The sequence below is a fragment of the Ovis aries genome, chromosome 7, assembly GCF_016772045.2.
Source record: "Ovis aries strain OAR_USU_Benz2616 breed Rambouillet chromosome 7, ARS-UI_Ramb_v3.0, whole genome shotgun sequence".
Classification (NCBI taxonomy): Eukaryota; Metazoa; Chordata; class Mammalia; order Artiodactyla; family Bovidae; genus Ovis; species Ovis aries.
In genome coordinates this window covers 30,521,224-30,533,723 of record NC_056060.1, presented here as the reverse complement: position 1 = coordinate 30,533,723, position 12,500 = coordinate 30,521,224, and the positions used below count along the sequence as shown (strand labels likewise).

Below are 12,500 nucleotides of genomic sequence, written 5' to 3'. Positions count from 1 at the left end.
TTCTCAGCCTATGGACTCCTTTTTCATCAGGCTCCTCTGTCCCTGGAATTCTCTAGGCAAGAACATTGGAGTGGGTTGCCGTTTCCTTCTCCATTGTTTACATTACTGCGTGAAACACTAGGCTCAGTTTGTAGAGACACATCTGTTACAAGCAAAAAAATTTCAGAAGAAAGATATTAACATGTTTACTCTATAACAATTCTGATCTAAGCTGAATATGAGTCTATGTGAGGATATTATCTCCCCTGGTAGACCATATGCTTCTTGAGGGCAGATGACCCAACACAGACAGAAGACCCAGCTTGCCACAGAGAGGGGAGCACATATTCTGTGTGTGTGTCTGTATAGGTGTGTGTGTGTGTGTGTGTGTGTGTGTGTGTGTGTGTGAGAGAGAGAGAGAGAGAGAGATACACACATAACACACACAATACATCAGACTATCTGATTAAAAAGTAAGAGAATTTTAAAAACAAAATCTGCCCCATTGTCACCGTTTTGTTGACCTTATCTCCCGCAGCCCTTTTGCCTTTCCTACTTCTGCTAAAGATAAACTTTTCTGCTTTCAAATCAGAAAGCTAGGCCAGCAGCCTCACACAAAGAACATCACTGATGCCAGTGCTGACTCAAAGAACATGCAACAGACGAATGGTTTCGTGAATGGTGCAGCCTACCTCCTTCATCCCCAGAGACACAAAGATCTCTCCCTGCAGCTGAAAATCTAACCTGAAACAACTAAACATGTAACTTATTTAAAGGAATGTTCTTAAACAAGTCACACTTTTCTTTACCAAATGTTCATCAACAGTCTGAAAACAGGAACAGCTACCATGGAAATGCGGAAAACCAAGAGTGAGACAAGAAATAATTTTTAAAGTAAGAAACAGGCCTAAATTGGGTCCATGTTTTAAAAAAGAATTCACCTTTATTTTTATATCTTATTTCACTTCACAAAGTATTGCCCTTAATAATCAAAACTAGTTGATTTGCAAAAACAAAACAGTGTTTGCTCATAAACAGGACAGATTTGTGAAAATATAGCATGGACTAAAGAAGTTAACTTTTGATGGTTATTATAGCATTTACAGGTCTCTGTGAAGAGTATGTAACCAAAGAAAATTTATCAGTCTTTCTGCAGAGGGTTTTACTTTGGAATGATGCTAAGTAATTTCATTATTGAGATGAATGAGAGATGAGGACAAGCATCTGCTCAGTTCATGGGTAACAGAGAAAGGAGAAGGGGAGGGGCATACGGAATTAAATGATTAGAAGGTGTGTCACAAATTTAACACCTAAATCAAAATAAAAGGTGCCTAGTAAGAATATAGCTCAAATAAAAAATATACACAAGTTATAAACATAAATATCTAAATACACACACACACACACACACACACACACATATACATATATATATAGTTAATATATAGAGAAAAGAGATAAAGTTTCTTTAGTAGAAGAATTCCAAATAATACATCAAGATACTTCTTCCTCCAGGAGGTGGAGTTTAGTCTCCTGACTCAGTTTGAGTGTGGGCTAGATTTAGTAACTTGCTTCCAAAGAATAGAGTATGGGACTTCCCTAGCACCCCAGTGGTGAAGACTCTGCAGTTCCAATACAAGGAACTTAGGTTTGATCCCTGGATGGGGAGCTAAGATCCCACATGCTGTGCAGCACACCCAAGAAAACATTTTTTTTTTTTTTTAATATGGAACAAGGAAAAGAGCAATTTGACAGTGGAGAAATATGGCAACTATCACCTTAACCAAGAGACTAAGGTTAACATAACTATGGACAGGTTGTATCAGTATCATGTACTTCTTGATATAGTATGATTATAAAAGCTACAATCTAGTCCCATAAGAACAACTCAAATGGATATCAGACATACCCAAATGGAGAGACATACACAATTACCAAATGGATATTCTTCAAACTCAGCATGGTCATCAAAACCAAGAAAGGGCTAAGTAACTTCACACACCAGAGGAGATTGAGGAATGTGATCACTAAATGCAACATGGGACCCTGCATAGGATCTGGAACCGGCTGGGGTGGGGGGAGCCATTAATTTTAAGAAGTAGTAAAATTCAAAATAAAGTCTGAACTTTATAATGTTAATCAATAAAATATTCTTAATAATGTTAATCAATATATTATTGATTAACAGTAATGTATCAATCACTTGGCAATCATTTGTCTTTGTGTTGGCAAGTATAAAACAGTGATGTAAAATTACAGCAACCAGTCCATTCTGAAGGAGATCAACCCTGGGATTTCTTTTGGAAGGAATGATGCTAAAGCTGAAGTTCCAGTACTTTGGCCACCTCATGCGAAGAGTTGACTCACGGGAAAAGACTCTGATGCTGGGAGGGATTGGGGGCAGGAGAAGAAGGGGACGACTGAGGATGAGATGGCTGGATGGCATCACGGACTCGATGGACATGAGTCTGAGTGAACTCCGGGAGATGGTGATGGGCAGGGAGGCCTGACGTGCTGCGATTCATGGGGTTGCAAAGAGTCGGACACGACTGAGCGACTGAACTGAACTGACTGAAAACTGATGGTAGGTATAGGGAGAATGCTCTGTATTATCTTTGCAGCTTTCTGTAAATCTGAAAGTATCCCAACAACACTTTGATTTAAAAAAGTAAAAGCTTTCTAGTGGACTTTCTGCCCTGAGTAATGACCTCATGAGAAATACAACCCTTCCATTTACCACCAAAACCCAACTCCTGTTGCTTTTGAAAGAATATTGGCTAAAAGAATTCCTGAGGTATAATTATGAGTGATGATGGCAGAAAAAAATAGTTTTAAATGTCCATAATATATAGATAGACCAAGCAAATGCTGTTTTGTCATTACAAGATAAAATAACTTGGTAAAAGAATTTAAGAAATGAGAGTGAATCCTCCCATTGAATTTCTCCCCATAAAGACCACCACAAAAAGTATTTCAAGAGGTTTCAGGGTTTCCAAAATTTTCAGAATTGAAATTTGAAGAGTACTTAAAGAAGATGAAGGGTAAATTAATTCCTTCATGTACTTCAAGTAATTATTAGAATATCACTAACTACTACTCCAAAAGTCACCATCATTTGAGTGGTACTATGTGCTAAGCAGCATGCTACATACTTTATAAAATCATCCTTAATCTGTATATAACCTTGAAACATAGACATTCTTATTCAGTTTTAAAGAAAAGCAAACCATGACTCCCAAAGAATTTAACAAGGTGGCAGCTAGTATAGGATCCAACTGGGATAATAGCTCAACAAGTAGAAATACAGGAAAATTGTAACAGATAAGATTTAGGTAGAAAGGAGGTAAACCTCTCTGACATTTAGAGAAGCTAAACACTTGGGTAATAGTCTAACCAATACTATTAATTCACATTCATTAAATAATAAGAAGATGACTCTAAAATCAAAAGACCTAAGTCTTCCCTTTCTCATTGCTTTTGTTCAATCCTTTGGGCATTTAGACACATAATGAGGGTAGGCGGAGGAGCAGGTAGGTGTTGGTGTTCTGAGTTCAAGTCTCAGCTCTTGCCCTCTCTAACTGTATGACTAGGCTGGTCATTTATCCTGAGTATTGTTTATCACTTACAAAATTGTAAAATATATATGTCTTATCTATGTTGAGCATTTGTTGTATAGGTCAAATCAGTCACTCAGTTCAGTTCAGTCGCTCAGTCGGGTCTGACTCTTTGCCACCCCATGAACCACAGCACGCCAGGCCTCCCTGTCCATCAACAATTGCCAGAATCCATCCAAACCCATGTCCATTGAGTCAGTGATGCTATCCAACCATCTCATCCTCTGTCGTCCCCTTCTCCTCCTGCCTTCAATCTTTCCCAGCATCAGGGTCTTTTCAAATGAGTCAGCTCTTCGCATCAGGTGGCTAAAGTACTGGAGTTTCAGCTGCACCATCAGTCCTTACAATGAACACCCAGGACTGATTTCCTTTAGGATGGACTGGTTGGATCTCCTTGCAGTCCAAGGGACTCTCAAGAGTCTTCTCCAACACCACAGTTCAAAAGCAGCAATTCTTCATCACTCAGCTTTCTTTATAGTCCAACTCTGACATCCATACATGACTACTGGAAAAACCATAGCCTTGACTAGACAGACCTTTGTTGACAAAGTAATGTCTCTGCTTTTTAATATGCTAAGTTGGTCAAATAACTTTTTTAAAGAATAAAGTTATATTCCAATGCTTTATGAGTTATCTGCAAAATTCCTAAATTTCCTCTCAATTTTGGAGCTGAAATGCTCTGTACTCCTGTGTTACCTACTCAACAAAAAATGGTAGGTAGATACATTATCAGCAAAATATGTAACTCAAGTCAACAAACATTTATGAATGTGAGACCAGGGAATGAACCAAGACAAGGAATGTAGGCCACCAAAAATTACTCCTGTATTAGTTATACAAAATGTCTTGGACTGAGAGACAAAAGCAAAAAGTTGGAGGTTAGGCGGCATAGTGAAGAAGATAAATCATTTCCTGACGTACACAATTTAGTTTTAGCAAGAATAAGTTGGTAATCCCCATCATACAAAGATTAGCTTGTATACAATGACATCACAGTTTGCCCATGATCCCAAAGGTCAAGGCATGGGCCCTGAATGAAGAAGTTATCTGCCATCAACAAAGGAGATCTAGTCAAAGGTTGCATTTTATGCCCTTGGCAAAGCAAAGGAAAGTCCCTCACATTGTCTGTACATTTTTATCTGGCTAATGAATAAATAATATTTGTATTTTCCAAAAATGTTGTTCATCAAGCTACTTCAGCAAAAATATTTACTCTACTAAAGAGTTTCTTACAAAATGAAGCAGGGAAAAAAAATACACCACACAATTATCTTATTCTTAAATATATTAACATTCTCTCATGAATTAGGAGAAAGTGGAATTCCTAAATTCTCAAACTGTGACGTAATATTGGTTTTATTGATTCTCTGCACAATTTGTGGGAGTACCCAATCATTATTTTGACAGTTTTATCATAAGGTAATAGACTTCCTTTTAGATAATTGCAGTTACCACATTCAATTTCAACCTTCCATAGGATTTTTTCCTAGATACAGCTTTACTGTCAATCCCAGATCACATTACTTTCTTTTTATAGCTATACACACAAAGCATTTTAGGCGTTACACCTAATTATGTCAGCACAATAACAATTTAAAAGCTCATCATTAAGAAGTAAAGGTTAAGCACTTATATGTTAAGACTCCTTTTTATAAAGACATATAGCACTATATGACATAAGTAAATGAATTACACAAGCAGTAAAAGTCCAAGAGTCACAAAAATATAAGTCTTCTTTTAGGATAAACAGGGAAACTTGATGAGTTTATGTTCAGGCAATAACATTTGTAAACTTCAGTGCTGACTACCAACCTTTCTGACTCATGAAAACTATTAAGCTACAGAAGTTTCACAACACAGAGTTGGGTGAAAAAATACTCTTTTTCCTAGGGAGGCAGTTTAGTAAGATCATTAAGAGCTTAAGCTCTGGAACCTAGTCACTACTCACCGTTTGACCTGGGGCAAGACACTCAAGGTCTCTGTGTCTCGGTTTTCTCATTTGCAAATGGGACGACTACTACTACTTCTCTCATAAAGTTGTTCTGAGGATTAATACCCTAACATTACATAAAGCTCTTAGAAAGCGCCTGAAAGAAGAAAGAAAGAAAGTGAAGTCATTCAGTTGTGTCCAACTCTTTGCGACTCCACGGACTGCAGCCTACCAGGTTCTGTCATCTACCAGGATTTTCCGGGCAAGAATACTGGAGCAGGTTGCCATTTTCTTCTCCAGGGGATCTTCCCAACCCAAGGATTGAACCTGGGTCTCCCACATTGTAGGCAGACGCATTACCATCTCAGCCACCAGGGAAGTCCAGAAAGTGCCTGGCATATATATATATATACTATGTGCTATGTGAATATCAAATATTATCATTGCTAACCTGAATTCCCTTAAGCCTGTAGTAATTAAATAAAGACACAAAAAGTGATCAAAACTGAAAAGTGATCTAAGCCAGTAGATAAGGTGGTAGAAATGTTGTGCTGTCCAAAAACTTCGTTTGGTTTTTTTTGGTAACATCTTATGGAAAAACACAAACATTTTGGCCAACCCAATATGATGAGAGCCAAGAGACTAGCTACTCATGGAATGTAGGAGGATGGGGCATTTCAGCTCTAGAAGAAAAGTCAAATTTGAGGTTCAGAAGTTCTCTGTAGAAGGACCTACTGTGTAGCACATGGAACTCTGCTCAGTGTTATATGGAAGCCTGGATGAGAGAGGGGACTTTGGGAGAGAAAGTATATGTGTTTAGTTTTCAGTCATGTCTGACTGTTTGCGACCCTTTGGATTATAGCCTGCCAGGCTCCTCTGTCCATAGGGTTTTTCAGGCAAGAATACTGGAGTGGGTTGCCATTTCCTCCTCCAGGGGATACTCTCGACCCAGGGATAAAACCTGTGATTCCTTTGTCTCCTGCATTGCGGGTAGATTCTTTACCCACTGACCATCATGGATACATGTACAGGTATGGCTGAGCCCCTCTGCTGTTCACCTGGAGCTATCACAACATTGTTAATGCGCTACGCCCCAATACAAAATAAAAAGTTTAAAACAAGAAGTTCTTTGCAGAAAGAGTGAATTAATTAGGCTCAAAGGAATTCTAACTATTGAGGCAAAAATTGGTATCCAAGGCTTAAACCTAAATGAGAAAACAACACAGAAATCAACACTGATCTGCACAAAAAAGCAGAAAAACTAAGAACACCATCTTGATAAACTTGCAGTCTTCCACAGATGTGTACCTATGTGGGGCACAAGAGCAAGTGTTAGCAGGGATAAGGTCAGATAATGACCAGCAGACGGCAGAAGGGAGCAACTGCAAAGAGGCTTGGCTTTGTGGCAGCTCAATTGAGCTGTTAACCCTCCCAAAAATTTAAGCCATGATATCTCTCAGTCTAATGTATTTCATCATTTGGGAGGGAAAGGGAAAAAATCGCTATTCTCCACTCCATAATTTTCACATTCCACTTCATAATTACAAAACTATCAGAAAATGGCATGGCGTCTTGACAGGCTCAGGCAAAAATTCTGTTGTTCTCCCCCATGCTTCCCTTGAGTCAATTTACCTAGCTGAAAGAAATATAAATGAAGAAATAGCTCTTTATTAAAAAGGAAAACTATACAATATACTTTCACTTCCAAATTAACCACTCCTCTTAAAATAAACAAAAAGTGTTTCTAGTAAATTGCTGTGTTTCTAAAGGATAAAAACAAGTCAACATAGCTCTGCAATAAATATTCTAGAATGACCAAAAATGTCAATAAATATCTCATATCAAGCTGAAAAATAAGAAATAGTGATGAACAGAGTTACCTTACATATTAATCTATGCAAACAAAAGTTTTTTTCAAATTCTAAGACAACTCTGCTGTATTGTAAAATTTTTAAATGATTTTCCTTAAACAAAAAATACAGGAAATCAGGACGATAGCAGAAAATAAACTATATAGAAGTATCCATACATACATAAACCAGTTTTTTTTGAGACAAAAGTTCCAGTAGGGGTGGGTGGGGATTATTTCTATGAATGTCAAGCAACAACTTGTCATCAATCCTTGATTACTCTTATCTCTCAGGCTGTGATTCAATCTTGCAATCCTACTGTTGGCCCTTTCCCTGCGACCCGCTCACAAAAGTAACCCTCCATCCCCAACAACCTGTTCACTGATCAGTTTGCTTTTTCTATCTTAAAACTCTCCTCGCAAGCTGTTGAGAAAAATAAGAGGAGGGACATCAATCAAAGTTTTCTACAGCCAGAACAATTTATAAGAAGTTCAGTAAGGTATCAACATCAATAGCTAAGGTAGATCGTTTCTTAATTTCAAGTAGCCATCCACTGCTTACACCCACTATCATGGATTTAATGAAGACAGAGTTCATTAAATGCTGCTGACTATACTGTATATAAAGCATAGCTGAAATCTAATTCCAATTCTGAGCTTCTTGAATGACAAAAGCTTTCAGTATAGTCATTATCATTAATATTTATCATGCAATGAATGTGCTTCTATATTTCTTTTTCAAACTAATGAAAATAAGTCATTTTCTCATTCCACCAGTTGTAAAAAAGCAAGTCTATAAATAGATCTAAGAACATGCCTACCCATAGATACGATTTTTATCAACAAAAGCTAAGGGTCCAAAATAAGCTAAAATGACTACTCCTGGAATTTCACCTGAATTGAATTTAGACTAGCAAGTTTCAAAAGACAGTATAGGGTACCAGAGTTTTGAAGAAACGGAAAACATCATATGGTGTAGAAACTTTGAAAGTCTTTTAATTAAGACTTTAAAAAATGTTTTAAAATTATATAAAAGAATGAAAGCCACCCACATGCCATGTGTAAGGAAATACACTCTGCCGTTTAACTAAACATGTAATCAATAAACAGGAGATATGCAAAGCACTGGAAACAATCTCCTCTACACTGAGCTAGAGAAGCTCTGGGCCTTCACTTCCTCTCAATGAGTACTTACTCCTAGAATGTGCATCAGCTCCTTACAATCACTTTACCACTATTAAGGGGGCAGAGAAATTTAAGGTGCCATGCAAATAAAAATTCAATCATTAATAATTTAAGGATTAAATAATGTACTTGAACAGTTAAGAATTAAATGAGGTTCACAAACAGAATGAGGAGTGCCTCCTCCCATTGGAAATGTCTTGGAAAGAACATTCCATTTACAGATGACTTAAAAATCGACATCAAGCTCCTGAGAAGGAACCTTAAACTTTCAACTACGCAGAAGCATTCTGTAAGATATGCTGCAGAACGCCAGTTAGTAGCCAAAACTGAATTCAATTTTCTTCCTTTCCCAATTTGAAGCAACTCTTATTTCTACTGCAGAGGAGATAATCCAGTTTGAAATTTCAGATTCATCCTAGGTTCCTTTCACTTCCTCATCACCAGTATCAAGTAAATTGCCCTGTGCTATAGACTTTATTTCCTCGTTCACTTACACAGTAAACCTTAGTTCTGATCTGTATAAATTTTCTAAGACAAATGCGATAGTTTATTGTTCTCTCTCATGACAGCCAGCACATCCTCACTTAAATCCATTCTACACAGTGTTGCCATGTTATTTTCAACCTTGGTTCATTTTTTTTCTTTTCTTAAAAATATTTACTTTATTTATTTGGCTGCATGGGGTCCTCAGTTGTGGCGTGTGAGCTTCTCCAGTTGTGGCACATGAGCTTAGCAATTGTGGCACACTGGCTTGGTTGCCCCAAAGCACGTGGGTTCTTAGTTCCCCAACCAGGGATCGAACTCGCTTCCCCTGCATTTGAAAGACAGATTCTCAACCACTGGACCACCAGAGAAGTCCCTCAACCTTGGCTCTTAAGTGCTGTCATAATACACAGCTTCCTGTCATGATCAATTATAAAGTGTATCGCAAGTAATTTATAACTACTATCAAGTGAATGTATTTTTAATAAATGAAAGTTGTTATATATTTATATAATAGTATTACTTGTCTTCATTGTATTTCAATATTTTCTTGAGTAGAAGAGTGGAAGGGGAGTTACAGGAAAGTCCTGGAAATCCTAGTTACCACGAGGTCCAAATGATATCTTTCACCTGTCTTGTTGAAAAGCACTACCATAAAAAAACCAAAAACTCTGATTCTGGCACTCTGCTATTTAGAATCATCAATGGATGATTAAACATAAACTCCTAGGTCTTGAATTCAGTATCTTCTGTTATCTGTTCCTAAAGCTCAACATTCAAAAAACTAAAATCATGGCATCTGGTCCCATCACTTCATGGGAAATAGATGGGGAAACAGTGGAAACAGTGTCAGACTTTATTTTTGGGGGCTCCAAAATCGCTGCACATGGTGATTGCAGCCATGAAATTAAAAGACACTTACTCCTTGGAAGGAAAATTATGACCAACCTAGATACCATATTCAAAAGCAGAGACATTACTTTGCCAACAAAGGTCCATCTAGTCAACGCTATAGTTTCTCCAGGGGTCATATATGGATGTGAGAGTTGGACTGTGAAGAAAGCTGAGCACCGAAGAATTGATGCTTTTGAACTGTGGTGTTGGAGAAGACTCTTGAGAATCCCTTGGACTGCAAGGAGATCCAACCAGTCCATTCTGAAGGAGATCAGTCCTGGGTGTTCACTGGAAGGACTGATGCTGAGGCTGAAACTCCAAAACTTTGGCCACCTCATGCGAAGAGTTGACTCATTGGAAAAGACCCTGATGCTGGGAGGGTTTGGGGGCAGGAGGAGAAGGGGACGACAGAGGATGAGATGGCTGGATGGCATCACTGACTCTATGGACATGAGTTTGAGTAGACTCTGGGAGTTGGTGATGGACAGGGAGACCTAGCGTGCTGTGATTCATGGAGTCGCAAAGAGTGGGATATGACTGAGCAACTGAACTGAACTGAACTGAACTGAACCGAACCTGGCATGCCACAGTCCATGGGGTGTGTGTGGGGGGAAGCCTGGCATGCTGCAGTTCATGGCGGGGAGTCTGGCATGCTGCAGTCCATGGAGTCGCTAAGAGTCAGACACGACTGAGCTACTGAACTGACCTGAACTGAATCTGTCCAAGTTTAATTCCCACTGTGATTGCACACACAAGCTCTCAGCTAGTGACTCTGGACTCTTAAGCAAATCTCATACTTGGTTCACACATTTCTGTCTTCAATTACCTTCCCCTGCAGCTATACCCCCAAGTCCATAAAGCCTCTCTAAATCAACAAACCAGAACACATCTTTCCATTTACTCCTTCCAGCAGTGCATGCTTTATACAACCCACTAAGCTGAGAATTCTAAAGGCTATGGGTTTTAGGTCTCTTTCTGCCTACCACAGCAACTAAGGTAGTACCCAGCAGATAGTCAGCATTCACATAACTCTTGACAAACTGCAGAAAAATAAAGAACATGAATTCCAAAGGAATTAATATTCCAGTTAGTAAGAGGCCACTCAAAGTCTAATTAGACCCAAATACTGAATGCTTTTCTTATCCTTTTTCTATTAGAGTTTTAAAGACAAGTATACTATGTATTGATTGCCTGGAACACTATTCAAAGCCCTTCATCAGCATTTTTCTGTTTTTTAACTGAAGTTGCTGCTGCTGCTGCTAAGTCACTTCAGTCATGTCCGACTCTATATGACCCCATAGACGGCAGCCTACCAGGCTCCTCTGTCCATGGGATTTTCCAGGCAAGAACACTGGAGTGGGGTGCCATTGCCTTCTCCATTAACTGAAGTTAAGGTCATTCAAAGAGTAAGAACAAAAATTAGTAATTCCATTGGGAAAAACATAATTTTGGTTGGGGGGAGGGATGAAAGTGAAAGTTAGTTGCTCAGTTAGTGTCTGACTCTTTGCGGCCCCATGGACTATAGCCTGCCAGGTTCCTCTGACCATGGAATTCTCCAGGCAAGAATCCTGGGGTGGGTGCCATTTGCTACTCCAGGGGATCTTCCCGACCCAGGGATCAAACCCTGGTCTCCTGAATTGCAGGCTGATTATTTACTGTCTGAGTTACCAGGGAGAGGTAATTATACGCATGCTAGGTAGAAAAGCATATTCCCTTAAGAAAACCAAGACAGTGAACTGGGATTTCTACAAAATGTTCATCCTCACTACAAATTTCATTCAACTGTATTGTTTATTTTAAAAGGATATATTACTATTAATGGTGAGCTATCTGGAAATAGGGAGGATATACTGCTATATGGAAGACAGCTAAGAAAAGCTGTATAAAATCTTCAGGAGGTAAACAAAACCATCAGTTTTTGATGTGAACAGAGATATTTTCCCAAAGGTTCTTCAAAACTAATTTGCCTTATATTCAGATTCGAGAACAGTCAATATGCTCATAATTTTATTATAATGCCAGCCTCCCTATTAAAAAGAGCTCTTACGTGGAAGATTTTCATGGAAGAACTGTGAACATTCAGATAATCTTCTACTGTTTAAGGATATTTCCATCTGCTTATTTACGCCACTCAGGAAAGTCCCCACAAACAGAACTACCCATGGTATGACTCTCAGGAGAAAGTCACCATGCTTAGTGTGACATCCACTTATTTCCTCATGCACACATTTAATACCTGAGACTCAACAGGGACCAGGACATCCAATAAAACTGGGGAGCACTGAATAGTTACATCATGCAAAATGCTGGGCTGGATGAAGCCCAAGCTGGAATCAAGATTGCAGGGAGCAATATCAATAACCTCAGATACACAGATGACACCACCCTAGTGGCAGAAAGTGAAGAGGAACTAAAGAGTCTCTTGATGAAGGTGAATAAGGAGAGTGAAAAAGCTGGCTTAAAACTCAGCATTCAAAATCTAAGATCCTGGCATCTAGTCCCATCACTTCACAGCAAACAGATGGGGAAACAATGGAAACAGTGACAGACTTTATTTTCTTGGGCT

The 12,500-nt window shown here is 38.7% G+C and overlaps 1 protein-coding gene across 10 annotated transcripts in view; it reads right to left on the bottom strand.

Moving 5' to 3' along the window:
* CDIN1 (CDAN1 interacting nuclease 1) overlaps positions 1-12,500 on the bottom strand; it is a 234,008-nt gene that overhangs the window by 149,914 nt on the left and 71,594 nt on the right. The gene's annotated exons all lie outside the window — the stretch shown is intronic.